The sequence below is a fragment of the Orcinus orca genome, chromosome X (assembly GCF_937001465.1).
Source record: "Orcinus orca chromosome X, mOrcOrc1.1, whole genome shotgun sequence".
In the NCBI taxonomy this organism is placed as follows: Eukaryota; Metazoa; Chordata; class Mammalia; order Artiodactyla; family Delphinidae; genus Orcinus; species Orcinus orca.
In genome coordinates this window covers 57,796,808-57,814,154 of record NC_064580.1, presented here as the reverse complement: position 1 = coordinate 57,814,154, position 17,347 = coordinate 57,796,808, and positions in this window count along the sequence as shown.

Here is a 17,347-nt window from a genome sequence, read left to right as displayed (position 1 = left end):
TTATGACAGTGTGTGTGTGTGCTTCATTGTCAGATTTTGTCTGTTTAGTTTTGTTTTTACCATTTGTCATGGGGACTTTTTCTGTTCATTTTCTCTTTCTTTGTTTTTCCTTTCTTCTGGGCTGTGCAGCTTGTGGGGTCTTGGTGCCCTAGCCAGGGGTCAGGCCTGAGATTCTGATGTGGGAGAGTAGAGTCCAGGACGTTGGACCACCAGGGAACTCCCATTCCCATGGAATATTAATAAGCGAGAGCTCTCCCAGAGGTCACAATCTCAATACTAAGACCCAGGTCCACCCAACAGCCAGCAAGCTCCAGTGCTGGATGCCTCAAACCAAACAACTAGCAAGACAGGAACACAATCCCATCCATTAGCAAACAGGCTGCCTAAGGTCACACTAAGCTCACAGACAGCCCAAAACACACCACTGGACATGGCCCTGCCCACCAGAGGGACAAGATCCTGCTCAACCCACGAGAACACAGGCACCAGCGCCCCTATCAGGAAACCTAAACAATACACTGGACTGACCTTACCCACTGGGCACAGACACCAGAAATAAAAGGAACTATGAACCTGCAGCCTGTAAAAAGGAGACCCCTAAAAAAGTAAGTTAAACAAAATGAGAAGACAGAGAAATATGCAGCAGATGAAGGAGCAATGTAAAAGCCCACAAGACCAGACAAATGAAGAGGAAATAGGCAGTCTACCTGAATAAGAATTCAGAGTAATGATACTTAAGATGACCCAAAATCTCAGAAATGTAATGGAGAAAATACAAGAAACGTTTAACAAGGACCTAGAAGAACTAAAGAGAAAACAAAAAGTGATGAATAACACAATAACTGAAATTAAAAATACCTTAGAAGGAATCAATAGCAGAATAACTGAGGCAGGAAAACGGATAAGTGATCTGGAAGATAGAATGGTGAAAATAAATGTGGTGGAGCAGAAAAAAGAAAAAGAATGAAAATAATTCAGGACAGTCCCAGAGGAAACATTAAACGCACCAACATTCAAATTATAGGGATCCCAGAGGAGGAAGAGAAAGAGAAAGGGTCTGAGAAAATGTTTGAAGAGATTATAGTTGAAAACTTCCTTAATATGTGAAAGAAAATAGTCAAATCTATGAAGCACAAAGTTCAATACAGAATAAACCCAAGGAAAAACACAACAAAACACATATTAATCAAGCTATCAAAAATTAAATACAAAGAAAAAATATCAAAAACAGCAAGGGAAAAGGAACAAATAACATACAAGGGAATCCCCATAAGGTTATCAGCTGATGTTTGATCAGAAACACTGCAGGCCAGAATAGAATGCCAGGATATATTTAAAGTGATGAAAATGAAAAACCTACAACCAATATTATTCTACCCAGCAAGGATCTCATTCAGATTTGATGGAGAAATCAAGAGCTTTACAGACAAGCAAAAGCTACGAGAATTCAGCACTACCAAATCAGATCAACAACAAAGGCCAAAGGAACTACTCTAAGCAGGAAACACAAGAGAAGAAAAAGATCTACAAAAACAAACCCAAAACAATTTTAAAAATGGTAATTGGAACATACATGTCAGTAACTACCTTAAACATGGATGGATTAATTGCTCCAACCAAAAGATACAGACTGGCTGAATGGATACAAAAATGAGACCTGTATATATGCTGTCTACAAGAGACCCACTTCAGACCTAGGGACACATACAAATTGAAAGAGAGTGGATGGAAAAGTTTTTCCATACAAATGGAAATCAAAATAAAGCTGGAGTAACAATACTCACATTAGATAAAATAAACTTTAAATAAAGAGAGTTACAAGAGACAAGAAAGGACACAACATAATGATCAAGGGATCAATCCAAGAAGAAGATATAGCAATTATAAATATATAAGAACCCAACATAGGAACACCACAATACATAAGACAAATACTAAGAGATGTAAAAGGGGAAACTGACAGAAACACAAAAATAGTGCGGGATTTTAACACCTCACTTACACTAATGGACAGATCAACAGGCAAAAAATTAATAAGGAAACACAAGCTTCAAATGACACAATAGACCAGATAGATTTAACTAATATTTATAGGACATTATATCCGAAAACTGCAGATTATACTTTCTTCTCAAGTGCACAGGGAACATTCTCCAGGATAGATCACACTTTGGGTCACAAATCAAGTCTTGGTAAATTTAAGAAAACTGAAATTGTATCAAGCATTTTTTCCAATGACAAAGCTATGAGATTATAAATCAATTACAGGAAAAAAACTGTAAAAAACACAAACACACGGAAGCTAAACACTAATGTTACTAAATAACCATGAAATCACTGAAGAGGAACTCAAAAAATACCTAGAGAAAAATGACAACTAAAACACGACAACCAAGAACTTATGGGATGCAGCAAAAACAGTTTTAAGAGGAAAGTTTATAGCAATACAATCCTACCTAAAGAAACAAGAAAAATCTCAAAAAAAAATCTAACCTTACACCTAAAGGAACTACAGAAAGAACAAAAAATCCCACCAAAGTTAGAAGAAGGAAAGAAATCATAAAGATCAGAGCAGAAATAAGTGAAATAGAAACAAAGAAACAATAGCAAAGATCAATAAAAATAAAAGCTGTTTCTTTCAGAAGGTAAACATAATTGATGAACCTTTAACCACACTCATCAAGAAAAAGAGGGAGACGACTCAAATCAATAAAATTAGAAATTAAAAAGGAGAAGTTACAATGGACACCACAGAAATACAAAGCATTATATGTGAATTCTACAAGCAACTATATACCAATAAAATGGACAACCTCAAAGAAATGGACACATTCTTAGAAGTACAACCTTCAAACACTGAATTCGGAAGAAATAGAAAATATGAACAAACAAATCACAAGCACTGAAATTTAAACTGTGATTAAAAATCTTCCAACCAACAAAAGTCCAGGACACGATGGCTTCACAGGTGAATTCTATGAAACATTTAGAGAAGAGCTAACACCTATTCTTCTCAAACTCTTCCAAAAAGTAGCAGAGGAAGGAAGAATCCCAAAGTCACTCTATGAATCCACCATCACCCTGATACCAAAACCCTGATACCAAAACAAAAAAAGAAAATTACAGACCAATATAACTGATGAATATCATGCAAAAATCCTCAACAAAATACTAGGAAACAGAATCCAACAACACATTAAAAGGATCATACATCATGATCAAGTGGGATTTATCCCAGGAATGCAAGGACTCTTCAAGATATGCAAATCCATCAATGTGATACACCACATTAACAAATTGAAGTATAAAAACAATATGATCATCTTGATAGATGCAGAAAAAGCTTTTGAGAAAATTCAACACCTATTTATGATAAAAACTCTCCAGAAGGAAGGATTAGAGGGAACCTACCTACCTCAACATAATAAAGTCCATATATGACAAACCCACAGCCAACATCATTCTCAATGGTGAAAAACTGAAAGAATTTCTTCTAAGATCAGGAACAACACCAGGATGTCCACTCTCACCATTATTATTCAAGATAGGTTTGGAAACCCTAGCCACAGCAATCAGAGAAGAAAAATAAATAAAAGGAATCCAAATTGGAAAAGAAGTAAAACTGTCACTGTTTTCAGATGACATGATACTATACATAGAAAATCCTAAAGATGCCACCAGAAAATTACTAGAGCTAATCATTGACTCAGGCAATATTTCAGGACACAAGATTAATGCACAGAAATCTCTTGCATTCCTATACACTAACAATTAGAAAGATCAGAAAAAAAAATAAGGAAACAATCCCATTCACCATTGCAATAAAATGAATAAAATACCTAGGAATAAATATACCTAAGAAGGTAAAAGACCTGCAGTCAGAAAAATTTAAGACTTTGATGAAAAAAAAAGTCAAAGGTGACACAAATAGATGGAGGGATATACCTTGTTCTTGTAATGGAAGAATCAACATTGTGAAAATGACTGTACTACCCAAGGCAATCTACAAATTCAATGCAATCCCTGTCAAATTACCAGTGACATTTTCCACAGAACTAGAAAACAAACTCTTAAAATTTGTATGGAGATACAGAAGACCCAGAATAGCCAAAGCAATCTTGAGGGGAAAAAAAAATCGGACCTGGGAGTATCAGACTCCCTGACTTCAAACTGTACTACAAAGCTACAGTAATCTAGACAATAACATAGTGGCACAAAAACAGAAATATAGATCAATGGATCAGGTTAGAAACCCAGAGATAAACCCATGCACCTATGCTCAGCTAATCTATTACACAGGAGGCAAGGATATACAATGGAGAAAAGACAGTCTCTTCAATAATTGGTGCTGGGAAAACTGGGCAGCTAATGTAAATGAATGAAATGAGAACACTCCCTAACACCATACACAAAAATAAACTCAAAATGGAATAAAAACCTAAATGTAAAACCGGACTCTATACAACTCTTAGAGGAAAACTTAGGAAGAACACTCTTTGAAATAAATCACTGCAAGATCTTTTTTGACCCACCTACTAGTAATGGAAATTAAAACAAAAATAAACAAATGGGACCTAGTGAAACTTAAAAGCTTTTGCACAGCAAAGGAAACCATAAACAAGACGAAAAGACAACCCTCAGAAAGGGAGAAGATATTTGCAAATGAATCAATAGACAAAGGATTAATTTCCAAAATATATAAACTGCTCATGCAGCTCAATATCAAAAAAAACCCAAACAATCCAATCAAAACATGGGTGGAAAACCTAAATAGACATTTCTCCCAAAAAGACATACAGATGACCAAGAGGCACATGAAAAGATGCTCAACATCACTAATTATTAGAGGAAAGCAAGTTGAAACTGCAATGAGATATCACATCACACTGGTTAGAATGGGCATCATGAGAAAATCTACAAACAACAAATGTTGGAGAGGGTGTGGAGAAATGGGAATTTGTGGAGAAAAGAACTCTTGCACTGTTGATAGGAATGTAAATTGATAAGGGCACTATGGAGAACAGTATGGACGTTCCTTAAAAAACTAAAAAGGAGATTACCATAAGATCCAGCATTCCCACTACAGGGCATATACTCAGAGAAAACCATAATTCATAAAGGCACAGACACCCCAATGTTCATTGCAACACTATTTACAATAGCCACGTCATGGAAGTAACCTAAATGTCCATTGACAGGCGAATGGATAAAGATGTGGTACATATATACAATGGAATATTACTCAGCCATAAAATGGAATGAAATAGGGTCATTTGTAGAGACAAGGATGGACCTAGCAGTTGTCACACAGAGTGAGGGAAGTCAGGAGGAGAAAAACAAATATAGTATATTAACCCATATATGTGGAATGTAGAAAAATTGTACAGATGAACAAGTTTGCAAGGCAGAAATAGAGACACAGATGTAGAGGACAAATGTATCAACACCAAGGGAGGAAAAGGGGAGTGGCATGAATTGGGAGATTGGGATTGACATATATACACTAATATGTATAAAATAGATATCTAATGAGAACCTGCTGTATAGCACAGGGAACTCCACTTCACCGTACACTAGAAACTAACACTACATAGTAAAACAACTATACCCCAACTTAAAATTAATAGAATAACCTAAAGAAGACAGGAGATAACAAATACTGGTGAAGGTGTGGAGAAAAGAGTACTCTAGTGCACTGTTGGTAGGATGGTACATTGGTACAGGCACAGTGGAAAAGAGTATGGAGTTTCTTCATAAAATTAAAAATAGAACTACCATATGATCCGGCAATTCTACTTCTGTGAATATGTGTAAAGGGAAAAAACCACTATACTGAAGTGATATCTTCACCCCCATGTTTATGGTAGCATTATTTATGAGCGCCAAGACATGGAAACAACCTATATGCCCACTGACAGATGAATGGACAGGAAGTTGTATATATATATATATATATATATATATATATATATATATATATATATATTTGAATAATATTCCATTATATTTTATATATACATATAAAATATACAATATAATGGAATACATTATTGGTATGATATGATATGATATATAATGGAATATCATTAAGGGAATCCTATTTATTGTGACAACATGGGTGGACATTGATGACATTATAAGTGACATAGAATAAGAAAGACAAATGTGTACTTGTATGATCTCACATCTATGTGGAATCTTAAAAAAAAAAAAAAAGAAAAACTGAGAGAAAATGATCATATTTGTGGTTACCAGAGTTAGGGATGTGGTGAGGAGAAATTGGATAAAGGTAGTCATAAGGTACAAATTCACAGTTATAAATATAAATAAATAAACAAACAAACAAATAGTAATCATGTACAGCATGATGACTATTAACACTTCTGTATGGTGTATTTGAAAGTTGTGATTTTTAAATTCCTTTCTTGAATTGTAACTGGGAGCTCAGAGACAGTACTCTAATAGACATAGGCTGGTTTAACTTTACCTGTTGTGGTACTTACCTGATGTGTCAGAGGCCCTCTTCAAACATGTGGTACCCAGAGTCAAACCTGTATAAAATTAATTTTTACTCTAATTGGTATTGTCAGAGAGAATATTGAAGTAAATAGGTCCTTTCACAGCTACCTAGTATTCCATTTTGTGTGTACCATATTTTTTCAATTTTTCTCCTTTTGATGAATAATTGCATTGTTCCAGTCTTTTGTTATTAGAAATAGTGCAGTGATGACTAGCCTTGTGCATTAATTTTGCCCATGTTTGCCAGCATATCTCTAACATTGCTTTTATAAGTAGTATTATCTGATAATATCTTGCCTTGTGGAATTGAAGCAGTCTTCTGCTCAAATTGGGGAGGAAGGTAGGAGGGTCAGAATTTTGAAGAAATGTTGGAATAATTGTTAGTAGTCTCAGAATTTTAGAGACACGTAGTACAATTGTTGGGCTATATTGAAGACACAACTGAGGCTTGGGATCATGAATACTTAGTGGCTCAAAACTGCCCTTGATTAAATTGTTTCCCAGTTAATATTAAGCTTATCTCTGGTAAAGGAGCTGAAAAGAAATAATTGGCTTTGTGTAATGTTTGATTACCCCAGATGACTGGGCTGAAAGAGCAGATTAGCAAAAGACTTGATTGTATTGGTAAGAGAGTATTGATACAGAGCATCATGAAATCTAACTGAAAGATGAAAGAATTAAGGAGAAAAGTGTCCTTAAAGTTAGGGAGAAATTTTAAGGACTAATGCAAAGTCCAGATTAGTTTGAAAAATGGTCATGGTGGAAATGGTTAAACAAGGAATTTGAAAAGAGGAATTGTGGCTCATGAGTGGAGTGAAATTGGAGGTAGAGTTTTATGTACTAATATCAGAGTGTGACTGTGGTGTGGTAAATGAAGTGGAACAGAGTACCAGGACTTGGGAGATGAAGATTTTTGTAACTGAAAGGCCAGAACATTGGATAAATATTCATGCGGATTTACTTAGGACTTAAGAAAGACCACCTAGGATGGTGTTAAGAATTGGGGTGGAGAAGCTAAGTGCTAAAGTATTTAGAGAATAAAAGGAGTGACCATGAGGCTGGTAGAGGACAGGTGTCAAGAGGTGTAATCTGTTGACCTGTTGACAGGAGCCTGAAAAGAGTAATTTCTTTTTATTATTTATTTTATTTGAGATGTAATTGACATATAATATTGTATTACTTTTAGGTATACAACATAATGATTTGATATATGTATATATTGTGAAATGATTACCACAATAAGTTTAGTTAACATCATCACCACACATAGTTACACATTTCTTTCTTGTGATGAGAACTTTTAAGATCTACTCTCTTAACTTCCAAATAGTCACCGTGCTATGCCTTATATCCCTAAGACTTACTCATCATATAATTGGAATTGCCCTTTACCCATTTTTCCACCTTCCACCTCTAGCAACTACTACTCTGTTCTCTGCACTTATGAGTTTGTTTTTTGGTTTGTTTTTTTTGTTTGCTTGTTTGTTTGCTTTTTAGATTCTGCATGTAAGTGATATCATGCAGTATTTGTCCCTTTCTGTCTGACTTATTTCACTTAGCATAATGCCTCTGCATCTATCCAACCATGTTGTCACAAATGACAGATTTTCTTTCTTTTTATGGCTGAATAATATTCCATAATACACACGCACACACATGCACACACACATGCACTCACACATATACATGCACATTTTCTTTATCCATTCATTTTTGATGGACCAGTTGTCATTTCTTAGGCTTGTTTATGTACTTCTGATTTTGCATATTGCTATTTCTTTTGCTTAATGAAATCCTAACATTGCAAAATCAAATATCTGCTTTTCCATGAAATCTTTCTCAACCTAAGTTGGTCACTCTCTTCTCTGAGATTCTATAGCACTTGATTGTAACTTTGTTATAGGACTTATCATTTTGTATTTAGAATCAGTTTTCCCAGGTCTTGCCAACCTATGGGTCAAATAGGGTTACATAACATGCATTTCACTGATCTTGTCCCTACCTACTAATTCAAGACCTCAAATTCCTCCAAAATATGCTAACCCTAACCCTAACGTTTTATAGAAGCAAAATATGCTTCTCTCACACACATCCCACAAATATTTCTGTGTATCCTCAATGTGTGGCTCAAATGATTTTTCAGACAAGTCTGCTCCTGCCGGGTCTCAATGCAATTCTGTCAACCACTACATTTCTGCTGACTACTGTCATTTTCTCGGGAACAACAGTCTCCCATTTAGTGCACTCCACTGCACTGCTCACACCTAAGTCACCTACTGGGTTACTGCTCTGTTGGTCACCAGTCTCAATGTGTATTCCAACTGAGTGGTGGTTTACAGGAAAAAAATTATCTTTAATTATTGGAGAAGGTTGTTCTCTTGTGTTTTGGAGAAAAGACAACGACTTCAATTTTTTTTAATCTTTTTTATTTTGAAGTAATTATACATTCATAGTAAGTTGCACAGAAATATACAGGGAGGTCCCATGAATCCTTCACTCTGTTGCCCCAATGGTTATATTTTATGTAACTATAGTAGAACATGGAAACCAGAAACTTAACATTGGTACAATGCATGTGTATAGTTCTATGCCATTTTACCATATGAATAGAGTCAAGTAAATATCATTGCAATTGTGTTACAGAACTATTCCATCACCACAACAATCTCCCTGTCCCCTCTAACACACCATCCCTAAGCCCTGGAAATCACTACTCTGCTTTCCATATCTATATACTTTACATTTTGAAAATGTTATATAAATGGAATCATAAAATTTGGAACATTTTAATATTTGCTCTTTATTCCAGTCAGATAATGCTCTTAGGATCCATTCAAAATTATGTATATCTATTGCTCACTCCTTTTGTTACTGAGTGGTATTCCATGGTATGTATGCACCACAGTTTGTTTAACCATCACTTGCTGTAGGATGTTTTTGTTGTGTTATGGGTTGAGTTGTGTCCTCTGAAAAGTACACTGAAGTTCTAACTCCCATTATCTCAGAATGTAATTTTATTTGGAAACAAGGCCTTTACAACTGTAATCAAGTTAAAATGAGATCATTAACATGGGCCATAATCCAATATGACTGGTGTTCTTATAAATATGGAAAATTTAAACACAGATACAGACATGCACAAAGGAATAATTATCAGAAGAGACACAGGGAGAATGTCATCTGAAGCCAGAGGACTGGAGTGATGGATCTCTAAGCCAAGAAATGCCAAAGATTACCAACAAATCACCATAAGCTAGGAAGAGACATGGAAGAGATTCTTGCACACAGCCCTCAGAAGGAATCGATCCTGCCAACATCTTGATTTTGGACTTACAGCTTATAGGCAATAAATTTCTGTTATTTAAAGCCACCCAGTCTGTGGTAACTTTTAATATCAGCCCTAGAAAACTAATACAAGTTGTTTCCAGTTTGGAATTATTATGAAAATTCATGTGCAAGTTTTTTGTGGACATACGTTTTCATTTCTTTGGAGTAAATGAAGAGTTCAGGCAGGGACACTTACTCTAACATGCTAGATCAATTTACACTCATGATAAGATAATCTTGAACATATTGTCCCTTTTCAAACACAGGAACTTCTCTAAGCCCCCATTTACTCTACAGTGGAAAAACTACACTTACTCTGGTCAAATATGATAATAATCTGTGAAGACATGTAACTCAAATTTCCCCCACCTGAACATGTCAACACTTAATATCATTATGCCAAATTATTTGACTCCTCAGTACTTCAACTCTTCAACTCCAGAACAGGATCTGAACCTTCACCTCTACATGTTAAAAAGGACCCATTGGGGAAGTGAGGAAGATGGCAGAAGAGTAAAACACAGAGATCACCTTCCTTCCCACAGATACATCAGAAATACATCTACACATGGAACTCCTCCTATAGAACACCCACTGAATGCTGGCAGAAGACCTCAGACCTCCCAAAAGGCAAGAAACTCCCCACGTACCTGGGTGGGGCAAAAGAAAGAAGAAAAAAACAGAGACAAAAGAATAGGGACAGGACCGGCACCAGTGAGAGGAAGCTGCAAAGGAGGAAAGGTTTCCACACACTAGGAAGCCCCTTCGTGGGAAGAGACTGCAGGTGGCAGAGGGGGGAAGCTTCAGAGCCACAGAGGAGAGCACAGCAAAAGGGGTGCGGAGGGCAAAGTGGAGAGATTCCCCCATGGAGGATCAGTGCCGACCAGCACTCATAGCTCGAGAGGCTTGTCTGCTCACCCACTGGGGCGGGCGGGGGCTGGGAGCTGAGGCACGGGCTTTATCAGATGCCAGAGAGAGTACTGGGGTTTGTGAACACAGCCTGAAGGGGTTAGGGCACTACGTCCAGCTTGGAGGGTGTCCAGGAAAAAGTCTGGACCTGGCAAAGAGGCAAGAGACTATTTCTTCCCTCTTTGTTTCCTGGTGCATGAGGAGAGGGGGTAAAGAGTGCTGCTTAAAGGAGCTCAAGAGATGGGCGCAAGCTGCGGCTAACAGAGCGGACCACAGAGAGGGGCATGAGACACTAAGGCTGCTGCTGCTGCCACCAAGAAGCCTGTGTGCGAGTGCAGGTCACTATCCACAACTCCACCTCCGGGAGACTGGGCAGCCCGGCACTGCCAGGGTTCCGTGATCCAGGGACAACTTCCCTGGGAGAACGCACAGCGTGCCTCAGGCTGCTGCAACAATGTCACGCTGGCCTCTGCCACCATAGGCTCGACCGACATCTGCACCCCTCCTTCCCCCCGGCCTGAGTGAGCCAGAGCCACCGAATCAGCTGCTCCTTTAACCCCGTCCTGTCTGAGCGAAGAACAGATGTCCTCAGGCGACCTACATGCAGGGGCGGGGCCAAATCCAAAGCTGAACCCCGGGGAGCTGTGTGAGCAAAGAAGATAAAGGGAATTTCTCCCAGCAGCCTCATGAGCAGCAGATTAAATCTCCACAATCAACTTGAGGTTCCCTACATCTGTGGAATACCTGAATAGACAACAAATCATCCCAAATTGAGGAGGTGGACTTTGAGAGAGCAAGATTTATTCTTTTTTCCCCTTTTCCTCTTTTTGTGAGTGTGTATGTGTATGCTTCCATGTGAGATTTTGTCTGTATAGCTTTGCTTTCACCATTTGTCCTAGGGTTCTGTCCGTCCGGTTTTTTGTTTGTTTCTTTGTTTTTCATTTCAAATTTTTTTTCTCAATAATTATTTTTTTATTTTTTAATAACTTTATTTTATTTTATCTTACTTTATTTTATTTTATTTTATCCCCTTTCTTTCTTTCTTTCTTTCTACATTTTCTCCCTTTTATTCTGAACCGTGTGGATGAAAGGCTCTTGGTGCTTCAGCCATGAGTCAGTGCTGTGCCTCTGAAGTGGGAGAGCCAACTTCAGGACACTGGTCCACAAGAGGCCTCCAAGCTCCATGTAATATCAAATGGCGAAAATCTCCAAGAGACCTCCATCTCAACACAAAGACCCAGGTTCACCCAACGACCAGAAAGCTGCAGTGCTGGACACCCTATGCCAAACAACTAGCAAGACAGAAACACAACAAAACCCATTAGCAGAGAGGCTGCCTAAAATCATAATAAGGCCACAGACACACAAAAACACAGCACAAGATGTGGACCTGCCCACCAGAAAGACAAGATCCAGCCTCATCCACCAGAACACAGGCATTAGTCCCCTCCAACAGGAAGCCTACACAACCTACTGAACCAACATAAGCCATTGGGGACAGACACAAAAAACAAAGGGAAATACAAAGCTGCAGCCTGCAAAAAGGAGACCCCAAACACGGTAAGATAAGCAAAATTAGAAGACAGAAAAACACACAGCAGACGAAGGAGCAAGGTAAAAACCCAACAAACCAAACAAATAAACAGGAAATAAGCAGTCTACCTGAAAAAGAATTCAGAATAATGATAGTAAAGATGATCCAAAATCTTGGAAATAGAAGAGAGAAAATGCAAGAAACATTTAACAAGGACCTAGAAGAACTAAAGAGGAAAGAAACAGTGATGAACAACACAATAATTGAAATTAAAAATACTCTAAAAGGGATCAATAGCAGAATAACTAAGGCAGAAGAATGGTTAAGTGACCTGGAAAATAAAATAGTGGAAATAACTACTGCAGAGCAGAATAAAGAAAAAAGAATGAAAAGAACTGAGGACAGTCTCAGAGACCTCTGGGACAACATTAAATGCACCAACATTCGAATTATAGGGGTTCCAGAAGAAGCAGAGAAAAAGAAAGGGACTGAGAAAATATTTGAAGAGATTATAGTTGAAAACTTCCCTAATATGGGAAAGGAAAGAGTTAATCAAGTCCAGGAAGCACAGAGAGTCCCATACAGGATAAATCCATGGAGAAACACCAAGACACATATTAATCAAACTATGAAAAATTAACTACAAAGAAAATAAAATAAAAGCAGCAAGGGAAAAACAACAAATAAAACACAAGGGAATCCCCATATGGTTAACAGCTGATCTTTCAGCAGAAACTCTGCAAGCCAGAAGGGACTGGCAGGACATATTTAAAGTGATGAAGGCGAAAAACCTGCAAGCAATATTACTCTAACCAGCAAGGATCTCACTCAGATTTGATGGAGAAATTAAAATCTTTACAGAGAAGCAAAGGCTGAGAGAGTTCAGCACCACAAAACTGGCTTTACGGAAAATGCTAAAGGAATTTATCTAGGTAAGAAACACAAGACAAGGAAAAGACCTACAATAACAAACCCAAAACAATTAAGAAAATGGAAATAGGAACATACATATTGATAATTAGCTTAAATATAAATGGGTTAAATGCTCCAACCAAAAGACACAGACTGGCAGAAAGGATAAAAACCAAGACTCGTATATATGCTCTCTAGAAGAGACCCACTTCAGACCTAGGGACACATACAGATTGAAAGTGAGGGGATGGAAAAAGATATTCCATGCAAATGGAAATCAAAAGAAAGCTGGAGTAGCAATTCTCATATCAGACAATATAGACTTAAAAATAGGGACTAATACAAGAGATAAAGAAGGACACTACATAATGATCAAGGGATCGATCTAAGAATAAGATATAGCTATCGTAAATATTTATGCACCCAACATAGGAGAACCTGAATACATAAGGCAACTGCTAAGAGCCATAAAAGGGAAAATCGACAGTAACACATTCATAGTAGGGGACTTTAACACCCCACCCTCACCAATGGACAGATCATCCAAAATCAAAATAAATAAGGAACGACAAGCTTTAAATGATACATTAAACAAGATGGACTTAAGTGATATTTATAGGACATTCCATCCAAAAACAACCGAATACACATTTTTCTCAAGTGCTAATGGAACATTTTCCAGGATAGATCATATCTTGGGTCACAAATAAAGCCTTGGTAAATTTAAGAAAATTGAAATCATATCATGTATCTTTTCAGAACACAGCACTATGAGATTATATATAAATTGCAGAAAAAGATCTGTAAAAAATACAGACACATGGAGGCTAAACTATACACTACTTAATAACGAAGTGATCTCTGAATAAATCAAAGAGGAAATCAAAAAATACCTAGAAACATAAGACAATGGAGACACAGCGATCCAAAACCTATGGGATGCAGCAAAAGCAGTTCTAAGAGGGAAATTTATAACAATACAATCCTACATTAAGAAACAAGAAACATCTCAAATAAACAACCTAGACTTGCACCTCAAGCAATTAGAGAAAGAAGAACAAAAAAACCCCAAAGTTTGCAGAAGAAAAGAAATCACAAAGATCAGATCAGAAATAAATGAAAAAGAAATGAAGGAAACGATAGCAAAGATCAATAAAACTAAAAGCTGATTCTTGGAGAAGATAAAAAAATTCATAAACCATTAGCCAGACTCATCAAGAAAATAAGGGAGAAGACTCAAATCAATAGAATTAGAAATGAAAAAGAAGTAACAACTGACACTACAGAAAAAGAAAGGATAATGGGAGATTACTACAAGCAAATCTATGACAATAAAATGGACAACCTCGAAAAAATGGACAAATTCGTAGAAATGCGCAACCTGCCAAGACTGAATCAGGAAGAAATAGTAAATATGAACAGACCAATAACAAGTACTGAAATTGAAACTGTGATTAAAACTCTTCCAAAAACAAAAGCCCAAGACCAGATGGCTTCACAGGAGAATTCTACCAAACGTTAAGAGAAGAGCTAACACCTATCCTTCTCAAACTCTTCCAAAATATAGCAGAGCGAGGAACACTCCCAAACTCATTTCACGAGGCCACCATCACCCTGATAGCAAAACCAGACAAACATGTCACAAACAAAGAAAACTACAGGCCAATATCCCTGATGAAAATAGATGCAAAAATCCTCAACAAAATACTAGCAAACAGAATCCAACAGCACATTAAAATTATCATACACCATGATCAACTGTAGTTTATTCCAAGAATGCAAGGATTCTTCAAAATACAGAAATCAATCCACATGATACACCATATTAACAAATTGAAGGAGAAAAACCATATGATCTTCTCAATACATGCAGAGAAAACTTTCGACAAAATTCAACACCCATTTCTGATAAAAACCCTGCAGAATGTAGGCATTGAGGGAAATTTCCTCAACATAATAAAGGTCATATATGACAAAACCACAGCCAACATCATCCTCAATGGTAAGAAATTGATACCATGTCCAGTAAGATCAGAAACAACACAAGGTTGCCCACTCTCACCACTATTGTTCAACATAGTTTTGGAAGTTTTAGCCAGAGCAATCAGAGAAGAAAAAGAAATAAAAGGAGTCCAAATCAGAAAAGAAGAAATAGGGCTGTCACTGTTTGCAGATGACATGATACTCTACATAGAGAGTCCTAAAGATGCTACCAGAAAACTACTAGAACTAATCAATGAATTTGGTAAAGCTTCCAGATACAAAATTAATGCATGGAAATCTCTGGCATTCCTATACACTAATGATGAAAAATCTGAAATTGAAATTAAGGAAACACTCCCATTTACCATTGCAACATAAAGAATAAAATATCTAGGAATAAACGTACCTAAGGAGACAAAAGACCTGTATGCAGAAAATTATAAGACACTGATGAAAGAAATTAAAGATGATACAAATAGATGGTTAGTTATACCATGTTCTTCAATTGGAAGAATCAACATTTTGAAAATGACTCTACTACCCAAAGCAATCTACAGATTCAATGCAATCCCTATCAAACTACCACTGGCATTTTTCACAGAACTAGAACAAAAAATTTCGCAGTTTGTATGGAAACATAAAAGACCCTTAATAGTGAAAGCAATCTTGAGAACGAAAAACGGAGCTGGAGGACACAGGCTCCCTGACATCAGACTATACTACAAAGCTACAGTAATCAAGACAGTATGGTACGAGCACAAAAACAGAAATATAGATCAATGGAACAGGATAGACATCCCAAGATAAACCCAACCACATATGGTCACCTTATCTTTGATAAAGGAGGCAGGAATATACAGTGGAGAAAGGACGGCCTCTTCAATAATTGGTGCTGGGAAAACTGGACAGGTACATGTAAAAGAATGAAATTAGAACACTCCCTAACACCACACACAAAAATAAGCTGAAAATGGAATAAAGACCTAAATGTAAGGCCAGAAACTATCAAACTCTCAGAGGAACTATCAAACTCTTAGAGGAAAACATAGGCAGAATACTCTACGGCATAAATCACAGCAAGATCCTTTTTGACCTACCTCCAAGAGAAATGGAAATAAAAACTTAAGTAAACAAATGGGACCTAACAAAACTTAAATCTTTTGCACAGCAAAGGAAACCATAAACAAGACCAAAAGACAACCCTCAGAATGGGAGAAAACATTTGCAAATGAAGCACCTGACAAAGGATTAAACTCCAAAATTTATAAGCAGCTCATGCAGCTCAATATCCAAAAAACAAAAAACCCAATCCAAAAATGAGCAGAATACCTAAATAGACACTTCTCCAAAGAAGATATACGGATTGCCAACAAACACATGAAAGAATGCTCAACATCATTAATCATTAGAGAAATGCAAATCAAAACTACACTGAGATATCATCTCACACCAGTCAGAATGGCCATCATCAAAAAATCTAGAAAAAATAAATGCTGGAGAGGGTGTGAAGAAAAGGGAACACCCTTGCCCTCTTGGTGGGAATGTAAATTGATACAGCCACTCTGGAGAACAGTTGGAGGTTTCTTCAAAACCTACAAATAGAACCACGATACGACCCAGCAATCCCACTACTGGGCATATACCCTGAGCAAACCATAATTCAAAAAAGAGTCATGTACCAATATATTCATTACACCTCTATTTACCATAGCCAGGATATGGAAACCACCTAAGTGTCCATCATCAGATGAATGGATAAAGAAGATGTGACACATATATACAATGCAATATTACTCAGCCATAAATAGAAACGAAATTGAGTTATTTGTAGTGAGGTGGATGGACCTAGGGTCTGTCATACAGAGTGAAGTAAGTCATAAAGGAAAATACAAATACCGTATGCTAACACATATATATGGAATCTAATTTTAAAAAGTCATGAACAACCTAGGGGTAAGACTGGAATACAGACCCAGACCTACTAAAGAATGGACTTGAGGATATGGGGAGGGGAAGCGTAAGGTGTGACAAAGTGAGAGAGCGGCATGGACATATATACACTATCAAACATAAAATAGATAGCTAGTGGGAAGCAGCGGCATATCACAGGGAGAGCAGCTCTGTGGTTTGTGACCACCTAGAGCGGTGGGATAGGGAGGGTGG